Genomic DNA, 22119 nt, shown 5'->3' on the forward strand with positions numbered 1-22119 from the left:
CATGAGTTTGAATCCCCATCTTACACCACTCATAATAACTAACTCAAAATGGATAAAAGCCTTAACCATAAGCCCTGATACCATAAAAATTCCTACATGAAAGTGTAGGGAAGAAGCTCCTTAACATTGACCTTGGCAACAATTTTATAGATATGACACCAGAAACATAAATACCAAAAGCAAAAGTTAACGATGTTACTACATCAAACTTGAAAGCTTCTACACAACAAAAGAAACAATTAACAAAATAAAAAGGCAACTTATAAAATGACATAGAATTTTGGGGAACCATATATCAGGTAAAGGAGTTAATAGTCAAAATATATAAAGAACATGTACAATTCAATAATAGAAAGAATAATCAATTAAAAAATGGAGAGAAAAACTAAATAGGCATGTTTTCAAAGAAGACATCCAAATGGCCAATAGTGAAGGACTAGTGATATTGAAAAGATGCTCAACATCAACGATCATTAGGGAAATGCAAATCAAAACCACAATGAGACATTACCTCACACCTGTTAGAACGGCTATCAAAAGACAAGGGACAGTAAGTGCTGGCAAGTATGTAGAAAAAAGAGAACCCTTGTACACTATTAGTGGGAATGTAAATTGGCTCAACCACTATGGAAAATAATGGAAGCTCCTCAAAAAATTAAAAATAGTTCTACCAGCTATGATCAGGTAGCTCAACTGAGTAGAGCATTGTTCCTATACATTAAGGTTGTAGGTTAGATCCCTGGTCAAGGCACATATGAGAATTAATTAGTGAATGCATAATAAGTAGAATAACAAATTGATGTTTCTCTTTCTCAAAATCAATAATTAAAAAAAATTAAAACTAGTTCTACTGGCCCTGGCTGGTTGGCTCAGTGGTAGAGCGTTGGCCTGGCATGTAAGAGTCCCGGGTTCGGTTCCCAGCCAGGCACACAGGAGAAGCGCCCATCTGCTTCTCCACCCCTCCCCCTCTCCTTCCTCTCTGTCTCTCTCTTCCCCTTCCACAGCCAAGGCTCCATTGGAGCAAAGTTTTCCCGGGCGCTGAGGATGGCTCTGTGGCCTCTGCCTCAGGCACTAGAATGGCCCTGGTTGCAACAGAGCAACACCCCAGATGGGCAGAGCATCACCCCCTGGTGGGCATGCCAGGTGGATCCCAGTCGGGTGCATGCGGGAGTCTGTCTGACTGCCTCCCCGTTTCCAACTTCAGAAGAATACAAAAAAACAAAACAAACAAACAAACAAAAACTAGTTCTACTATATGATACAGCAATTCTACTTCTGAGTATTTTTTTGAAAGAAACAAAAACACTAACTTGAAAAGGTATATGCACACCCATTTTTACTGCACTAGTATAAATATTTAAAACAGCAAAGACATGGAAGCAACCTAAGTGTTTATTTGATGAATAAATAAAGAAGATGTGATATACATAAACAATGGAATATTACTCAGCAAAAAAAGGAAGAAATTCTGCCATTTGTGACAATATGGATGGACTTTGAGGGCTTTGTGCTGAATGAAATAAGCCATAAAGAGAAAAACAAATACCATACATCTCACATATATGTGAATTTAAAAACAACAAAATTTATAGATATGGGAAGCAAATTGGTGGTTGCCAGAAGTAAGGAGACTGGCAGGCAAAACGGGCAAATGTGATCAAAAGGTACAAACTTCCAGTTATAAAATACATGCACCCTAGGGAGGGAATGTACAGCATGGTGACTATAGTTAATAATATTTTATTGTGTATTTGAAAGTTGCTAAGAGGGTAGATCTTTTTTTTTTTTTTTGTATTTTTCCGAAGCTGGAAACGGGGAAAGACAGTCAGACAGACTTCCACATGCGCCCGACCGGGATCCACCTGGCACGCCCACCAGGGGCGACGCTCTGCCCACCAGGGGGCGATGCTCTGCCCCTCCAGGGCATCGCTCTGCCGCGACCAGAGCCACTCTAGCGCCTGGGGCAGAGGCCAAGGAGCCATCCCCAGTTCCCGGGCCATCTTTGCTCCAATGGAGCCTCGCTGCAGGAGGGGAAGAGAGAGACAGAGAGGAAGGAGAGGGAGAGGGTTGGAGAAGCAAATGGGCGCTTCTCCTATGTGCCCTGGCTGGGAATCGAACCCAGGTCCCCCGCACGCCAGGCCGACGCTGTACCGCTGAGCCAACCGGCCAGGGCAAGAGGGTAGATCTTAAAAGTTCTCGTCGCAAGAAAAAAATTGTAACTACGTGTGGTGATGGATGTTAACTAGATTTATCTAGTGGTGATCATTTCGCAAATATATACATATATTGAATCATTATGTCGTACACCTGAAACTAATATAATGTTATATGTCAATTATATGTCAATTTTAGGAAATACTTAGTGTAATTTGGCTTTTTAGCAGTCTCTCATTTGGGAGGGAGTTTCTAAAATGATCTAATCCTGCCTCTATGTAGAACAATGACCCTCTGCTCACTGTCACAATGTTAATACTTCTGTGAGCAGAAACGTCACACAAGATAAGGCAGCCCATTGGCTTTTCAGGGAAAAAGGGGGTAAGAGACACTCATTTCCACCCTCCAGGCACCTCTGTCCTTCCTAAATGTGTCAACAATCACAAGCATATGTTCTTTGCCAGCATTCACAACTGCCACTTGCTATCTTATCATCTTTTGGCCCATATTAAGATTCAATTCTGACCAATGTTTATCCACTGTTGATTTACCAGAGTTTTCCTTGTTGAAAAGATGTAAAGAAACATTAGAACTGAGTACATCTGCTTTTTGTATCTGCTCCTTTCCTTTAATCTTCTTCAGGATATAGCATCAAAACATAATTTTTGCTTAGCTCATTTTTACTTTTATTGTTTTATTATTTATTTATTTATTTATTTATTTATTTATTTATTTATTTATTTATTTATTTATATTTTTCTGAAGCTGGAAACGGGGACAGACAGTCCGACCGGGATCCACCCGGCACGCCCACCAGGGGCGACGCTCTGCCCACCAGGGGGCGATGCTCTGCCCATCCGGGGCGTCGCTCTGTTGCGACCAGAGCCACTCTAGCACCTGGGACAGAGGCCAAGGAGCCATCCCCAGTGCCCGGGCCATCTTTGCTCCAATGGAGCCTTGGTTGTGGGAGGGGAAGAGAGAGAAAGAGAGAGGAAGGAGAGGGGGAGGGGTGGAGAACAAATGGGTGCCTCTCCTGTGTGCCCTGGCCGGGAATCGAACCCGGGACTTCTGCACGCCAGGCCGACACTCTACCACTGAGCCAACCGGCTTTTATTTTTTTTAATAAGGCTCAAGTTATTATTCTCTTTTTCAGCTTTGAGACACTGTTCTTAGAGATCTGAGACTCTCTTTTACTGTTTTGATTACAGGACTCCCACTCATTTGTTGCTTTATCACCGATAAGGCTATTTTATAAGTCCAGTACATCCACTTTTGATTCATTCTGTGTGCAGTCTATTTCTCCTCATGGAGCTCATTTTGACGGGATGCATAGCTATAGACTCTAACTTATTTTTTAAATCTACAATAAAATCAGCCCTTTTAAAGCTTGAACGTAAGTCTGATTGTGTTTGGGTCACTCTCTTGATGACAAGGAAGGAATCAGCTAAGGTGGCCCCGTCACGCTCTCCCATCACTGCATCACCACAAGCATCTCCTTTCTAGCCAGAATTAAGTCAAAAGAAATAGTTCTCTTCACTGCTCTCTGAACTGGTTGGAAGATGCAACTGTTAGCAAAGTAAAAGCAGGAGGAGACCTTCCAGTCCACAGGTGTTGAGTTTCCAGCACTGCCCTTCGTAATGTGAACCTTATCTCTACAGTTTCTTTTGCTTTTTGATTCTTTGTCCAGGTGCTTTTCTTGGCACTTGAACGCAATCACTAAAATTTCAGGGGAGTCTTTTAGAGGCATAGAACATTTATTCTATTTGTAACTAATTTCTTAATGAAAGGGGATTATTTTAATAGAGGAATTCTGAAGAAAAGAGATCATGTTAAATGGGGGTGGAGGTTGCCATAGCTTCTAAGCAGGAGCAAATCAGACCACCTATTTAAATACTGTTCTTATAAGAAAAGGTCTCCCTGCCTTTAACTTCTCTGCTCCTAAATCCTGCAACAGGAGTTATGACAGATGTGTGATGCTGGGAACAGTTTCTTTCGGAACACATGTTTCATTGCATCCATTATTGCTCTTTAATAGGCAAAAACGGGAAGGCTTTTTGTTTGGAGGTAAAGGAGATAAGGAGACAACATGTTCAGTGTAAATGTGAACCAAGCCCTACATAATTAATGTTTCTCCAAAAAACTGATTGTAACTCTATCTCACTAACAATGAAAAACAAACAAAAACAAATCACCGTGAAAAGTGAAGGAGAGGATTTAGTAGCTGAGTCTGACACACCTTCACTCAGGCTAATCTCAACAGTCGAAGAATTCCTGATCAACTCTCATCTCCATGATGGCTCAATACAGTGGCTTAAACAACCCTCCTAAAAATTAATTAAATAGCACATCCCTTAACTTAGATTTTAAAAAAAAATAACCAATCAGCAGTCCAAGGAACATAAAATCAACTTTGGATGTCTTAAATATCAAAGAGAAAAGCAAAAAAAAAAAAAAAAAAAAAAAGGTACATTCCTATACATACTTTCTAAATATCTTCTAGTTAAAGGGGCTACAGTTTATCATTTTCTTTCAACTTTAAAAACATTATAACAAATTATCTCTAGTCAGGACACCCAAAAACACATAACAGAGACAAATGCAGCATTTTCCTACAGATGGAAGCAATAAAACCCCTCAAAATAAAGGGGATCGTACATATAATCTATAACTTAAGATAAAAAGTATTTTTTCTGGACATAGGAATGTCAAGTTGTCTTGATTTTGTTCTTCTAGTCTTTATTTCCTAAACTTTCCTCAGTGAGTACAAAATAGTTTTTTTTTTAATTCATTTTCAGCCTGACTTGTGATGGCACAGTGGATAAAGTGTTGACCTGAAAAGCTAAGGGCACCAGTTTGAAACCCTGGGCTTGCCTGGTCAAGGCACATATGGGAGTTGATGCTTCCTGCTCCTCCCTTCCCCCTTTTCTCTCTTTCTCTTCCCTCTAAAAAAATAAAGAAAGAAAGAAATAATTTAAAAAATTATTTTCAGATTAAACAGCATAAACCACTTTTTTCTTTTTCAATTTATACTGTTATTCATTTTTATTTAAAATGGTAATATTAGAATGCATTTTAGTTGTAAAAAATTCCAAAAATGACTATTGAGAATATAGAAATTATATAGAATTATACTGTTCATTGTGGTAGAGACACATATAGTGATTGAACACTTGAAACAGTCCATAATAAGATGTGCTATAAGTGTAATGCAAAATATCTGATTAATAATATTTTTTATCTCAATGGTATGTTGAAGTGATATATATATACATATATATATGTTTTGATCAAACACTGTATTAAAATTAAATTTACCTGTTCTTTTTACCTTTTTTCATACAGCTGCTAGAAAATTAAAGATCACATATAAGGGTTGCGTTTGTGACTCACATTATAGACAGTAGTCTTCTAGCTACCATTGCACTCTCCTCCCGAGATGCATGACTATTAGTGGCATAGTAGTATTCTCTAATTTTTCTGCATATTTGGCCTCTTGAAACATATTTTTAAATGGTCTTTTTTGAAAAATGGGGATCATATTATCAATATTGTGCAATCTGCTTCCTGCACTTAATATCAGGTGTGATAGCATGCTTTGGTAATTTACTGCTGTTTAACAAACTGCCCTAAAGCTTAGTGGCTTAAAAGAAAAAAAAAGGTTTGGGGATTTTCCCCCCATGATTCTGTCGGTTGACTATATAGTGGTGTTTAGTTTTTGTTTTCTTCCCATTTTACCCCTGAACAACATCTTTTTCTATTTCCTCTAGATTTTTGTATTTCTAATACAGAATATTCAAATTTAGGGGTCCAAGCCTAATAACTCTTTGGTAACTGTATTTTTATACTCCACATGCACTGTGAAATTATAAAAGCAGTGCTGAGTTAGATACCCTAGTGACTCACTTTTAGTGTCCTGAGGTGTTTCCTTCATCTTATCATCTAGGAAACAAAAGGGGGATAATTAAGTCCAGAGCGCAGAGAAGTTTTCACTTCCAGGTAAGTCTTTCTAAACCAAAGTTCCAAGGATTTTTAAACTGCATTCAAACTTGAAGACATCTGTTCTGAATATTTCCATAGCTGGTTTGATGTGTAAGATCACCAATCAACAAACAGAAAGGAGGAGATGAAATGTTACTTTTTCTTGTTACTATCTGTTCCTTATTGTGTGATCTCTTAACAGTGGGATTCATTTCTATAAACTCAAAGTGAAGTGCTTCCCAACTGTTCTGGCTCTGAGTGAGGAGAGGTATTTCCCCACAGAGAGAAATGCTACATATTTGATGTTTAAGTGTTCATAAAAAAGGTTGAAAGAACATTCTCTGTCATTTGCATATTCACATATTTCAGATTTTGAGAGATTCACATGATAGTTTCTGTTATTTTTATTTACTTTTTAAAGAAAAAGCTACCATAGGATATGAATAGAGGAAAGGAGGAAAAATAGCATTGGTGTGCCCAAGTTAAAAATAGCTTTTTGTATAATATCTAATCTTGTCAAAAGAATGTATCAGGTTGTGTGTGTGTGTATGTGTGTGCGTGCGCACGTGTGTAGAATGAGTGAGGATTTAAGATTGCTTTTAAATTGATGCTGCTAATCTGCTTCTTTCTGTTTCCTACTAAAGAAATTTATATCCCAATCAGAAGGCTTAAGTGTCACATTTACCACTAGGTGGTGGCAACACGCTACAGGTTTGCTGTGCCAAGATCAGCCAAGGCAAGTGGAAACTTAAAGGAAAGAACTGTGGCCATTCAGTTTCTTAAATGAATAAGACCCCTTAGAAGGTAAAAATCAATGAAAGCTTATATAGACCCCTTTCAATAAGATACTCATAAATTTAAACATCTGCAATAGGTTGCTTTCACTAGTGCAATTGAAATTCTACAAATTGACATGGCATTCACTAACAACGATCATTAATTTTTATTAAAGTTGGCCTATAAACATTTATAATATTACATTCTAGGATAAGCAGAATGAATAAGCAAATTAATTCCTTACAAATATACCTTACAAACTCAAAAGTGTTAGAGAAATACAGGCTACCATTGACTTATTTTTCGAGATGACATCAGAGTAATGGTGATGTGAGAGATACTCCTGACCTCTCCCCTTGAAATTTCAACAAACTAAACAACTATAAGGCAGCAAAGGAAACCCAGCTGGGCTCACAGGCACACCTGAAAGATCTGTGCCAAATGGACTAAAGGTGGGATGGGTTGAAAAGGAGGACAGAAGATAAAACAAACTCCTGGCCAGCTCCAGAGAGAAGCTGGAGTGATTGATGATTTTTTTCCCTCTACCAGAATTACAGTGAGGAAGGAAGCTCAGGCTTTCTGGATTTTGTCTGCTGCATACAATTCCTGAAGTGACTGGGTCTCTTTCTGCCAGAAGGAGCAGTGAGTGAGATTGAGGGGTAGAGAGGGAAACACTAAATGAAAGTGAAATCAGAGTGCGGGGTCACAGCTAGTGTTCCCCTGGTCTGCCTGCAGCCCACACCCAGCAGAGACAGAGAACACTAAAGTGTGCCCTCCCTGCCTCCCAAATCCCACCTCATTCACCTTGCCAGTACAGAGGCTGGCAGGACAGACCCCACAGCTAGCTCTCCAGAGCTACGCTCTCCCGTGAAGGAAAGAAATTCTCTGTGTCTCGTCCCCTGGTCTGTTGAAATGTGGGAAGGAGTACCTGGAAGTCTGAGATTGTCGTTGCTAAAACCGTAAAGCTGTAAAACCTTCACAATATGCCCCACTCACCAATGTGACTGCAGTCTCACCTACATCATTGCAACAGTGTGTCTCAGCTGAGGTCAGCCCAGGAACTTCAGAGCTAAAACTTGTATAACAGAGGCACCTACTGTTTGACGAAAAAAGTAAATTCTCAAAACTGAAAATTTTATTGTCTTTTACTCTTTTATCTTTTTCTCTTTTGAATTTTATTTTCTTTAATTTATATACATACATGTATATTTTTTGTGTGTGACAAAGAAAGAGATAAGAACAGACAGAGGAAGGGAGAGAGATAAGAAGCATCTATTCTTCATTGTGGCTTCTTGGTTATTCACTCATTGCTTTCTCATATGTACCTTGACTTGGGGGGGGGGGTTACAGCAGAGCCAGTGACCCCTTGCTCAAGCCAACAACCTGGGGCTCAAGCCAGCAACTATGAAGTTATATCTATAATCCCACACTCAAGCAAGTGACCCCATGCTCAAACTGATTAGCCCATGCTCAAGCCAGGTGAGCCTGCACTCAAGCCAGCAACCTCAGGTTTTTGAACCTGGGTCCTCTGAGTTTCAGTCCGATGTTCTAACTACTGCACCACTACCTGGTCAGGCTAATTTTTATATTTTTTATTCTTATCTTTTTCTGAGTGTTTTCTTTGTTTTTGATTTTTTTGTTTGTGCTCTTTGTTTTCTGTGATTTTTATTTTTAACTTCTTATTATTTTTTAAATTTTATATTTTTCATTGCATTTTTTCAAATTATATTCATCATTATTTTTAGGGTTTTTGTTTGTTTTGTTTTTGTTAGAGCTCTTAACAATACCACTCTCAAATGCCATCAAGAAAGAAGAAATCAAATAATATGGTTACACAAGACAGAGATATAATTCAGAAAAAAAATGAAAAATCTCCAGAAAAAAATCTTAATCAAATTGAAACCTTGGAGTTAAATGATAGAGAATTCAAAATTGAAGTTCTGAAAATACTAAATGAGATGTAAGAAAATATTGATAGGCAATTTAATGAGCTCAAAAAAATAATTAATGAACAAAATGAGTACCTCATCAAGGAGATTGAAACTTTAAAAAGAGATGAAGAACTCAATACATAAAATTAAAACTGTGTTAGCAAGATGAGCTAATAGAACAAGCCAGATAGAGGAGAAGATCAGTGACATCAAAGATAGGCAACTAGAGATGTTACAGAGAAAAGAAGAGAGAGACTCATGAATTTTTTTAAAAAATGAGAGAGCTCTAGTAAAACTGTCTGGCTCGATCAGAAAGAGCAATATAAGAATAATGCATAGATCAGGAGAAGAGAATGGAGAGCCTAGTCAAATAAATAATTGGTGAGAACTTCCTAAGCCTATGAAAAGAGTTAGATCTTTGCATCCAAAAAGCAAAGATCTAACAGAATGCTGAGTTATCTCAATCCAAACAGACATTCTCCAAGGCACATCATAATAAAATTGTCAAAAATCAATGACAAAGAAAGACTCCTCAAGGCAGCTAGGGAAACAACATAACATATATAGGAAGGCCCATTAGGTTATCATGAGACTTCTCAGCAGAAACTCTACAAGCCAGAAGAAAGTGTAACATTTAAAGTACAGAAAGAGAGGAATTACTAGCCAAGAATACTGTATCCATCAAATATTCAGGAGACATAAAAATTTTTGCAGACATACAGAAGCTGATGGAATTTATCACTAGAAAACCCCCACTGCAGAAAATACTCAAGGGGGTTATTCAACCAGACACAAAGAACAAAACAAATGAAAACTACAAATAAAAGCTCCAACAAAGTCACAATAAAAACAAAGACAACCTGTGATAACAATAATGTAAAAGGGAAGAGGTTAAAGATCTGCAGTAGCAAAGGAGAATGGTGTGCAAAAGCATTCATAAGACAAAGAACTCTTGTACATATGAACATTTTTCTCTTAATAACCTAATGGTAACCACCCATGTAAAAGCCACTACTAAAACATAACTTAAAAAAGAAGAAACAAGGGAAAAAAGTATGGAATATCACCACACAAAATCAACTGACAGAAACAACAAAGAGAAGAACCAAACAAGACACAGAGCTACCAGGAAAAAACTCCCCACATAAAATGGCAATAGGAAATCCTCAAGTGTCAATAATTACACTAAATGTAAATGGATTGAACTCATTAATTAAGAGGCACAGAGTAGCAGATTGCATCAAAATGCAAAACACAACTGTATGCTGCCTTCAAGAGACACACCCAAGCTGTAATAACAAAAGTAGACTGAAAGTGAAGGGTTAGAAAATGATTCTCCAAGCAAATAATACCCAAAGAAAAGCAGGTATAGCCATAATCATACCTGTTAATGTTGACTTCAAGACAACAAAGGTAACAAGAGACAAAAATGGACATTTCATAAAGATAAAGGGAACATTATATAAAAAAGACATAACACTTCTTAATATATATGTACCAAACCAGGGAGCACCAAAATATATGTCTACTAACTGGTCTAAAAATAGAAACAGATAAAAACACAATCATAATTGGAGTTTTTAACACACCATTGATGGCTTTTGACAGATCACTCATTTGATAGATTTCCCATTTTTGTGAGTTTTTGTACTTCCTTTTTGCAGTTAAATTCTAATTTTGAAGAATCATGATCAGAAAATATGCTTGGTGTAATTTCAGTCTTCCTGAATTTGTTGATGTTAGTTTTGTTGCCTAATGTATGGTCTATCTTTGAGACTGTTCCATGTACACTGAAGAAAATTGTATAACCTGAAGTTCTGGGGTAAAATATTCTGTTCATGTTTATTATGTCCATTTGGTGTAGTGTGTCCCCTTGCACAAAAATTAATTCAAAATGGATCAAAGATCTAAATATAAGATCTGAAACAATAAATTACATAGAAGAAAACATAGGTACTAAGCTCATGGACCTTGACCATGGAGAACAATTTATGAATTTGACCCCAAAGGCAAGGGAAGTAAAGGTAACAATATACAAATGGGCCTACTGTATATCAAACTAAAAAGCTTCTGCACAGCGAAAGAAACTGACAACAAAACAAATAGGCAGTCAACTAAACGGGAAATGACATTTGCAAATAACAACTCCAAAAGGGGTTAATATTGAAAATATATAGAGAACTCACAAAACTCAGCAACAAACAAGCAAACAATCCAAGTAAAACATGAGATGAGGAGTGATGCAAGTCCTAACCCTCCATGAGGCCTTCTCTAACATCACCATGGGGAGGGTGTTGGGGCATCGCTTTAAAGCTCACTGAAAGTGGAGCCTAGGCTTCCTACTAGGACTTTGTTGGCATCTGTGGAGGAGAAGAAAGATGGTGATGGAGTAGGCGGACATTCAAACTGCCACTTCCCAGGACCAAATGGGATTACAACTTAATTCAAGAACAATCATCTTGAAAAACCACTTTGGACTAAACTAAGAGGAGTCTATAACCAAGGATCACCAAAGAAGCCACACTGAGACTGGGGTAGGAAGGGCAGAGATGTGGAAAGGGCTAGCCCGCTCCCAGGAGCAAGCAGTGGCTGAGGGTCTGGAGGGACTCTCACTGCCAGTTGGGTCAGCCTGAGAGGTGTGAGTCCTCAACCCCAGGACTGGAGCCCCAGCCTAGAGCCCCAGAGCCTAGAAGAGGCCCCCAGACAGCATTTACCTGTGAAAAGAGCCGAGTTCCTGTCTGTGAGAAAAAGACACAGCTCTCGGACACAGACTCTGTCTTAAAGGGCCCACACAGAAAACCTCATTCACAGCCAATGACCCAGGGCTCTGGCAGGGGAGAGCTGAGAGGACTGGAGTTGCAGGAGGAGAGTCTCAAGTTGGAGGCCAGGGAGAGACATTGTGTGGGATGGCCACTGGAAACCCTGTGCTGAATCATTCTCCAGTGCTGCAGTTGCCATCTTTTTTGGGTGGATCAATCCCCTCTGAGTGGCATCAGCATGGGGAAAAGCAGTTGCTCCACCCTTGGGAGTCTGTCATACCCCAGTTGTGGCAACAGGTTGTTCTGAGAGATCAGGGAGCAGGGGGCATGTCAATGACTTAGTTTTCTGGTGTTGAGACCAGAGTCCCCCCCACCCCCACCCAGCACATACACACACTCTCTCTCCCAAGTCTATGACTGGTGCTTTCACCTCACAAGGGAATCAGTTGAAACTTTGGGCAGGCAGACCACACCTCTGAGTCTCAGAGGTCACACACACCAGACTGCTGGGACCTCACCCTACTGAGGACTATGAAAAAAGTCTGGACAGACTGACACCTGGGGCTAAGGGGCAGAGCCACACCAACCACCCTTCCCAATCACTAAATTGCTGCAGGCTCTAGATTCTAGCAGAGGTTTATTTCAGTGGCTGAGCCCAACAAGCAGCCAGCAGACAGGCTGCAGGAGGTGGGACTCAGGAAAACTTGGCTGTTTGAGCAGACTTCCCCTAAGACCAGAGTAGGTAAAAACCAGCCTAGGAGTGCAACTACATATTTCCATGTACACCTGGGCCCAGCAGAGGCAGCCACAAACTCTGAATTGCTTGTAGCTCCAAGAAGGTTGCTGAGGGCCAGTCATGGGGAGTGTCTCCCCCTGGTCTGCACTGAGTTCCTGCATGGAAGGCCGAGGGCTGGCACATCCAGGGGCTAGCTGTGGAAAGCATTGGTTCAGGACCTAACAATTCTTGCTAGAGTGGTATCCTAAGGAAGGGCTCCTCACACCGGGCCCAGCTGAGGTGAGTTCCACACTCTGATCAGCACCAGCACAGTGGCTCATGTGCATTGGATAGGGTGGAGCTTCACAGTCAGCCAGCCTGGGCACTGGATATTCTGTCCTGCTAGGCTTGATTCCACAGGAGAAAGGGAAAGAGGCTTGGAGCATGGACATTTAACTTGTGGGTCTTTGTGAGTCTATTGTTGGATCTGGTCAAGAGGCTTAGCTACCTTCGTGAGGGGCACAGTCAGCTCCAGGAGAAGACTCTCTCACTCTTCCTTCCTGAGACCAGAGTTTCAACAGCTGAAAGAACTCCTGCAGAGGGAACTGTCAGCAACACTCAGTCTGAACCTGCTGCTCACCTTGTTGGGAGAGATAAAATTTGAGTATCCAGCAGTAGCTGAGGGATCAAGCTCTGGAGTAGGGAACACATTCCCTGTACTGTGCTCCTGACTAAGACACACCTGAAGTAGGGGGTCTCAAAAATGTTGTATTTACAACCTCAGCTGACCTAACCCACCAAGCCTACAACCTGTAGAGGGGTTGGTTGAGTGAAGCCAATCTGAGCCCACACTACAATTTTACTACAGAAGACTCTGTGGGAAGACCAGGCAGCTGCAAGAGGAGGAGGAGCAGCTGAAAAGTGGAGTCAAATCTTACAGAGCTTGGGATTTTACAGAGCTGCTGTCATCTCTAAGCAGGAAGAAGCTGATCCTTATACAAAGGTTGGCCCTTCACAGTACCAGAGACAGAAAATTCAGACACAAACAGCAAAAAGTTCAGTAGCTACAGACTGGTAGCCCACAGCAGGTTACAAACAACAGCTGATGTCAACCCAAGAGGAACTAGAGCCAACACTACTGGTAGTGGGTGGCAGACAGCACCAACCCTAGACTCAACTACCTACACAAGCAGCACACCCAAGGGTGGAGTCTAGCAGGCACCAGACATTGTGGAGAATAAATACGCCCAACAGGACAGATATTGCACAGTGTGTAATACATATAATCAAGGTTGACCCTTAGAGCCAGCTAGCCTGAAGGATAACCATACCCACAAAAGGACCAACTGCATCTAATACTCACATACAACAAGAGGGAAAATAATACCTCAAGAAGCATTCCTAGAACAAGGAAAACAAGTGACCTGGAGGACAGTACCATCAAACACATTTTCTTCATAAAGACCACACGAAAATTTCAAAGTCAAACAGCGCTACCTAATACACAGACAAAATGGACAAAGAAATGCGACCCAAATAAGTCGACAAGAGAAATCCCCAGAAAAATAACTGAATGAGATGGCAGTCACCAAAATACCAGATGCAGAGCTTAAATCAATGATTTTTAGGGTGCTCAAGGATCTTAGAGCAACAATGGATGGACATAATGAGCACCTCAATAAAGAGATAGCAAGCATCAAAAAGGACATTGAAATCATAAAAAAGAACCAGTCAGAAATGACAAATACAATATCAGAAATTAAGACTGCACTACAAGGAATTAATAGCAGGCTGGATGAAGCAGAGGATTGAATCAGCGATTTAGAGGACAAGATAAATAAAAGCACAGATACAGAGCAGCAAAAAGAAAAGAGGCTCAAAAAAGTCTGAGGAAACTACAAGAGAGCTCTGTGACAACATAAAAAGAAAAAAATTGATGAAAGAAAAAGTCTCACAAGTTCAAGAAGCACAGATTGTTCCACTAAAGAGGAACCCAAGAAGGCCTATAGCAAGACACATCATAATTAAAGTATCAAAGTTAAGAGACAAAGAGAGAATACTAAAAGCTGCAAAAGAAAAGCAGTTAATTACCTACAGAGGAGCCCCCATAATGATGACATCTGACTTCTCAACAGAGACACTTTGTCGGAAGCCGATCCACTAATGCTGGCTAACTAGGTCACAGCAGGAGAAGATCCACAACTGCTGATTGACAAAGTCACAGCAAAAGAAGATCGATGGCTACTGGTTGATAGAGTCACCTCTGTGAAGACCAATGGCTGCGGGTTGACAAAGTCACCGCAAAGGAAAGGCACAACGATACTTCCCCCTTTGATCTTTTGAATTAATCTGGCCTTATATTCCCCCCTTTTCTGGGTGTGTGCTATTATTTATAGCACAGGGATAATAGTACCGTGCTTTCCCTGTAGATTTGTAGTAATTTCTTTGGAAATGAGACAGAAGGTGTAAGTTCCACAGAAAAGCCTGTAAGCCCCTTGAACTGGGCTCATAAACATAAGAGGCTGGCCATGATATCCCTCATAAAGGGTTAAGTTTGTAGGAGAATTTCTTCTTATTAATCATTTTAGAAAGAATAAAGTTAGAACTTAACTAGTGTATGAATATAGTAAATGAATAAAGTTTAACTGGACATTAGAATCTTAGGTAAAGTGTAGTAGAGTGGCCTGTTGCATGGCCTTGGATAGGAGCACAGCTGGCAAGTAAAGAATGTTTTGTTAAAAGACTTGTTTTGTCACTGAAGGCAGTTGCTGGACTTTTCTCAGTAAAACATTCTCATGAGATTTTTGTATTTTCCAAGAATAAGGAGAAGAATGTGGTGGGATTCATAGCAGCAATAGCAATTAATGCCTTCTGATATTATGTTGCTACTAGCTATCTTGCAGGTGCACTCTATGTATCTTTAAGTAAAAGTTACTCTTAGTGCTATGTTAGTTTCTTAAATAGCAAGCCTTTTGTAGTCTTGTGAAAATAGAATTAGGACACTACATGAACTCAAGGCTATTTGCCTGAGCAAGCAGTGGTCCTTTGCTAGTCCTTGATGATTTCGTCTGCTATCTCTCTCTGCGCCCTTGACTCACAACAACAGTAAAATAGAGTTATTAATTAGTACTAATCTTTTAGAAGTTTGTACCGATATTGTTATTACTATTCAAGTTATTGTATAACTGTACTTTGAATGACTTACCACCTGACTTGTAGCTTATAGATATGAATTAACTGTTATCTGGAAATATGTAACCATAGTGAAACTAAAACAATGATGTATTCAAAATACCATGTGATTGTAACTTAGTGTGTGTTCATAAAAAGTAAAGTTAGACCAGCCATTGACAGAGATGCCTGGCAGTAAATGCTAACCAGAGAATAAAGAAAAAGAAAAGAATTCGGCTCTCTCACTTGATTCATGCCAACGCCGTCTCTTCCTGTGGGACCCCTGGATTCCCCCCGGGGCTGGACCCGGCAACACTTGAGGCCAGAAAGGATTGGCAAAAAAATATTTAAAGTGCTGCAAAGCAAGAACCTACAACCAAGACTTCTTTACCCAGCAAAGCTATTGTTTAAAATTGAAGGAGAAATAAAAAGCTTCCCAGACAAAAACAATCCTCAAGGAATTTATTATGACCAAATTAGTACTGCAAGAAATGTTAAGGGGATTGCTGTAAAAAGAGCAAAGGAAAAAAAATAGAAAAAAAGAGGATTGTAGATTTAAAGAATAAAATGGAAATAAACAACTACATATTAATAATAACCTTTGCCTGACCAGGCAGTGGCTCAGTGGATAGAGCATTGACTGGGATGTGGAGGATCCAGGTTCGAGACTTCGAGGTCACCAGCTTGAGCACGGGCTCATCTTGTTTGAGGAAGGTTCACCAGCTTGAGCCCAAGGTCGCTGGCTTGAACAAGGAGTTACTTGGTCTGCTGTAGCCTTCCAGTCAAGGTACATATGAGAAATCAATCAATGAACAACTAAGGAGCTGCAACAAAGAATTGATGTTTCTCATCTCTCTCCCTTCCTGTCTGTCTGTTCCTATCTGTCTCTCTCTCTCTCTGACTCTCTCTCTCTGCCACAAAATAATAATAATAATAATAATAATAATAACCTTAAATGCAAATGGATTAAATGCTATAATAAAAAAACATAGGGTAGCTGCATGGATAAGAAAACAGGACCTATACATATACTGTCTACAAGAGACCCACCTCAAAATAAAAGATACATTTAGACTGAAAGTAAAGGAATAGAAAAAAATATTTTATGCAAATGGAAATGAAAAACAAGCTGGGGTAGCAACACTTATATCTGACAAAATAGACTTTAAGACAAAGGCTAGCCTGAATATGTGGTGCTGCAGTGGATAGAGCATTGGACTGGGATGCGGAGGGCCCAGGTTTGAGACCCTGAGGTTGCCAGCTTGAGCGCAGGCTCATCTAGTTTGAACAAAGCTCACCAGCTTGGACCCAAGGTCACTGGCTTGAGTGAGGGGTTATTCTGTCTGCTGTAGCCCCACAGTCAAGGCACATATGAGAAAGCAATCAATGAACAACTAAGGTGTGGCAACAAAAAACTGATGATTGATGCTTCTCATCTCTCTTCATTCCTGTCTGACTGTCCCTGTCTATCTCTCTCTCTGACTCTCTCTCTCTGTCTCTGTAAAAAAAAAAAAGACAAGGTCTATAGTAAAGGATAAGGAAGGTCACTACATAATGATACAGGGAGCAATCCAACAGAAAGATATAACCATTGTAAATATCTATGCACCTAATATAGGACCACCTAAATATATAAAGCAGATTTTTATGGACATAAAGGGCAAGGTCAAAAGCAATACTATAATAGTAGAGGATTTCAATGCCTCACTAACATCAATGGACAGATTCTCAAGAAAGAAATTTAACAAAGAAACAGCAGCTTTAAAGGACACACTAGATCAACTGGATTTAATAGATATTTTCAGAACCTTTAACCATAAAGCAGCAGAATATTCATTCTTTTCAAGTGCTCATGGTACATTCTATAGGATAGACTACATATAAGGACACAAAATGAGTCTCAATAAATTTAAGAAGATTAAAATCATATCAAGTATCTTCTCTGATCACAATGGCATGAAACTAGAAATCAACTACAATAGAAAAACTAAAAAACATTCAAACACTTGAAAATTAAATAGCATGTTATTAAATAACAAATGGGTTAACAATGAGATCAAGTAAGAAATAAAAAAATTCCTAGAAACAAACGATAATGAGCATACATCAACACAAAATTTATGGGCCACAGCAAAACCAGTCCTGAGACGGAAGTAGTTCATTGCATTACAGGCATACCTTAAGAAGCAAGAAAAAGCTCAAATAGACAATTTAATCCTGCATCTAAAAGAACTAAAAAAAGAACAGCAAGTAAAGCCCAGAGAAAGTAGAAGGAAGGAAATAATAAAGATCAAAGCAGAAATAAATGCCAGAGATGCTAAAAAAAATATACAAAACAAACAAAGACCCCCCAAAACAATACAGAAGATGAATGAAACCAAGAGCTGGTTCTTTGAAAAGATAAACAAGATTGAACCTTTAACCAGACTCACCAAGAAAAACAGAGAGAGGACTCAAATAAACAAAATTAAAAATGAGAGTGGAGAAGTAACACAGCAGAAATACAAAAGATTGCAAGAAAATAATATGAAAAACTGTATGCCAAAAAATTAGGCCACCTAGATAAAATGGACAAATTCATTGAAACATATAATCTTTCAAAAATCAATCTGGAAGAAACAGAAAACCTAAACAGACCAATTACAATAAATAAGATCGAAACAGTTATCAAAACACTCCCAACAAACAAAAGCTCTGGGCCATATGGCTTCACAGAAAAATTCTACCAAATATTCGAAGAAGAACTAACTCCTATCCTTCTCAAGCTATTTCAAACTCTTCAAGAGGAGGGAAGAATTCCAAACTCCTTTTATGAGGCAAGCATAACCCTTATTCCAAAACCAGGCAAAGACAATAGAAAGAAAGAAAACTATAGCCAATATCCATGACGAATTTATTTATTTATTTAATTTTAATGGGGTGACATTGATAAATCAGGGTACATATGTCCAGAGAAAACATCTCAAGGTTATTTTGTCATTTGATTATGTTGCATACCCCTCACCCAAAGTCAAATTGTCTTCTGTCACCTTCTATCTGGTTTTCTTTGTCCCCCCCCCCCCGTAACCACCACACTCTTGTCTATGTCTCTGAGTCTCATTGTTATGTCCCGTCTATGTATGGAATCATATAGTTCTTAGTTTTTTTCTGATTTACTTATTTTACTCAGTATAATGTTATCAAGGTTCATCCATGTTGTAAATGATCCAATGTCATCATTTCTTATGGCTATGTAGTATTCCATAGTATATATGTACCAAAGCTTTTAAATCCACTTGTCCACCGATGGACATGGGCTGTTTCCAAATCTTTGCTATTGTGAACAATGCTGCCATAAACATGGAGGTGCATTTCTCCTTTTGGAACAGTGCAATGCTGTTCTTAGGGTATATTCCTAAAAGTGGGATAGCTGGGTCAAAAGTCCATGGTGTATTTAGATGCTAAATTTCTCAACAAAACATTAGCAAACCGGATTCAGCAATACATGAAAAAAAATCATATATCATGATCAAGTGGGATTTATTCTGGGGAGGCAAGGCTGATACAATATTCGCAAATCAATCAGTGTGATTCATAATATAAACAAAAAGAAAGAGAAAAATCACATGATATCATTAGATGCAGAAAAAGCATTTGATAAAATCCAGCACCCATTTATGATTAAAACACCCATTTATGAGCAAAGTGGGAATGCATGGAACATACCTCAACATGATAAAGGTTACCTGTGACAAACCCACAGCCAACATCATACTCAATGGCCAAAAATCAAATGAAATTCCCTTAAGATCAGGAACAAGATAGGGGTGCCTCTTCACTACTGTTATTCAACATAGTTCTGGAAGTTCTAGCCACAGAATAAGACAAGAAGGAGAAATAAAAGGAATCCAAATTGGAAAAAAAGGAAGTAAAACTATCATTATTTGCTGATGATATGATACTGTTCATAGAAAACCCTAAAGTCTCAGTAAAAAAATTATTAGACCTGATAAATGAATTTAGCAAGATGGCAGGATATAAAATTAATATTCAGAAATTAGAGGCATTTTTATACACCAACAATGAACTATCTGAAAGAGAAATTAAGAAAATAATTCCCTTCACTATTGTAACAAAAAAATAAAGTACCTAGGAGTAAATTTAACCAAGAAGGTTAAAGACTTGTACTCAGGAAATTATAAAACATTGATAAAAGAAATTAAGGAAGATACAAACAAGTGGAAGCATATACCATGTTCATGGATAGAAAAAATAAACATCATTAAAATGTCTATATTACCCAAAGCAATTTATAAATTCAATGCAATATCAATTAAAGTACCAATAACATACTTCAAAGATATAAAACAAATATTCCAAAAATTTATATGGAACCAAAAAAGAACACAAATAGCCTCAGCAATCTTGAAAAAGAAGAATAAAGTGGGAGGTACCACACTTCCTGATATCAAGTTATACTATAAGGCCATTGTACTCAAAACAGCTTGGTACTGGCATAAGAACAGGCACATAGATCAATGGAACAGAACAGAGAACCCAGAAATAAACCCACACCTTTATGGACAATTGATATTTGACAAAGGGGGTAAGAGCATACAATGGAGTAAAGACAGTCTTTTTAATAAATAGTGTTGGGAAAATTGGACAGCTACCTGCAAAAAAAAAAAAAATGAAACTAGACCACCAACTTACACTATTCACAAAAATAAACTCAAAATGGATAAGAGACTTAAATGTAAGTCATGAAACCATAAGTATCTTAGAAGAAAACATAGGCAGTAAACTCTCTAACAACTCTGGCAGCAAATATTTACTGATTTATTTCCATGGGCAAGTGAAATAAAAGACAGGATGAACAAATGAAACTATATCAAACTAGAAATATTTTGCACAGCTAAAGACAATATAAACAAAATAAAAAGACAAAACACAATGGGAGAACATATTCGACAATACATCTGATAAGAGGTTAATAACCCAAATTTATAAAGAACTTGTAAAACTCAACACCAGGAATGAAACAATCCAATCAAAAAATGGGAAGAAGAAATGAATAGACAGTTTTCCAAAGAGGACATACAGATGGCCAATAGGCAGATGAAAAAATGTTCAACATCACTAATTATTAGAGAAATGCAAATTAAAACCACAATGAGATACCACCTCACACCTGTCAGAATGATACTCATTAACAAAACAACACACAATAAGTTCTGGCGAGGGTGTGGAGAAAAGGGAACCCTCCTGCACTGCTGGTGGGAATACAGACTTGTGCAGCCACTATGGAGAACTGTATGGGGTTTCCTCAAAAAATTAAAAATGGAACTACCTTTTGACCCAGCCATCCCACTTTTAGGAATATATCCTAAGAATACCAAATCACTGATTCAAAAGAAGATATGCACCTTCGTGTTTATTGCAGCATTGTTTACAATAGCCAAGCTCTGGAAACAGCCCAAGTGTCGATCAGTGGATGAGTGGATTAAAAAGCAGTGGTACATATATACAATGGAATACTATGTGGCCATGAGAAAAAAGGAACTCTTATCTTTTGTGACAGCATAAATGGACCTGGATATTATTATGCTAAGTGAAATAAGCCAGGCATAGAAAGAAAAATATCATATGATCTCACTTATATGTGGAATCTAATGAACAAAGTGAACTGAATGGAACAGAGGCAGAGGTAGGGTCACAGGGAGCAGAGGGACAGCTGTAAGAAGGAAGGGGGATGAGGGAATGGGATCAGAGAAGGTAAAGAGATTAGTGAAACTATATATACATAACACAGAGATATAGATAACAGGCAGCAAATCCTTGAGGGAAAGGGGGAGAGAGATAAGAGAAGGGGGACAAAGAGGGTTAAAAAAGGACACAGGAATGGGAGGGAGGGAGTTATATTCAGTGGCACACTTGAATCCATGTAATCACAATAAATTAAAAAGTAATAAAAAATTAAAAAACAAAACAAAACATGGGGTGAGGACTTGAACAGACACTTCTCCTAAGACGACATACAAATGGACAATAGATGTATGAAAAGATGCTCATCTTCACTAGGTATTAGAGAAATACAAATCAAAATGACAATGATATACCACCTCACCCCTGTTAGATTAGCTACTATCAACAAGACAAGTAATAACAAATTTTGGAGAGGTTGCAGAGAAAAAAGAACCCTCATTCACTACTGGTGGGAATGCAAATAGTACAACCATTATGGAAGAAAGTATGGTGGTTCCTCAAAACATTAAGAATAAAACTACCCTATGACCCAGGAATCCCTTTTCTGGGTATCTACCCAAAAAACTCAAACACATTGATGTGAAAAGACACATGTAGCCCCATGTTCATTGCAGCATTATTCACAGTGGCCAAGACATGGAAACAACCAAAGTGTCCTTTGAAAGAGGATTGAATAAAAAAGATGTAATATATATATACTATGAAATAACTACTCAGCCATGAGAAATTATGTCATATTGCCATTTACAACAACATGAATAGACCTTAAGAACTTTATACTGAGTGAAGTAAATCAGAAAAAGCTAAGAACTATATGATTTCACATATATGTGGGATATAAAACTGAGACTCATGGATATACATAAAAGTGAAATGGTTACCAGGAGGA

Source organism: Saccopteryx bilineata, chromosome 5, assembly GCF_036850765.1.
Source record: "Saccopteryx bilineata isolate mSacBil1 chromosome 5, mSacBil1_pri_phased_curated, whole genome shotgun sequence".
NCBI classification, from domain to species: Eukaryota; Metazoa; Chordata; class Mammalia; order Chiroptera; family Emballonuridae; genus Saccopteryx; species Saccopteryx bilineata.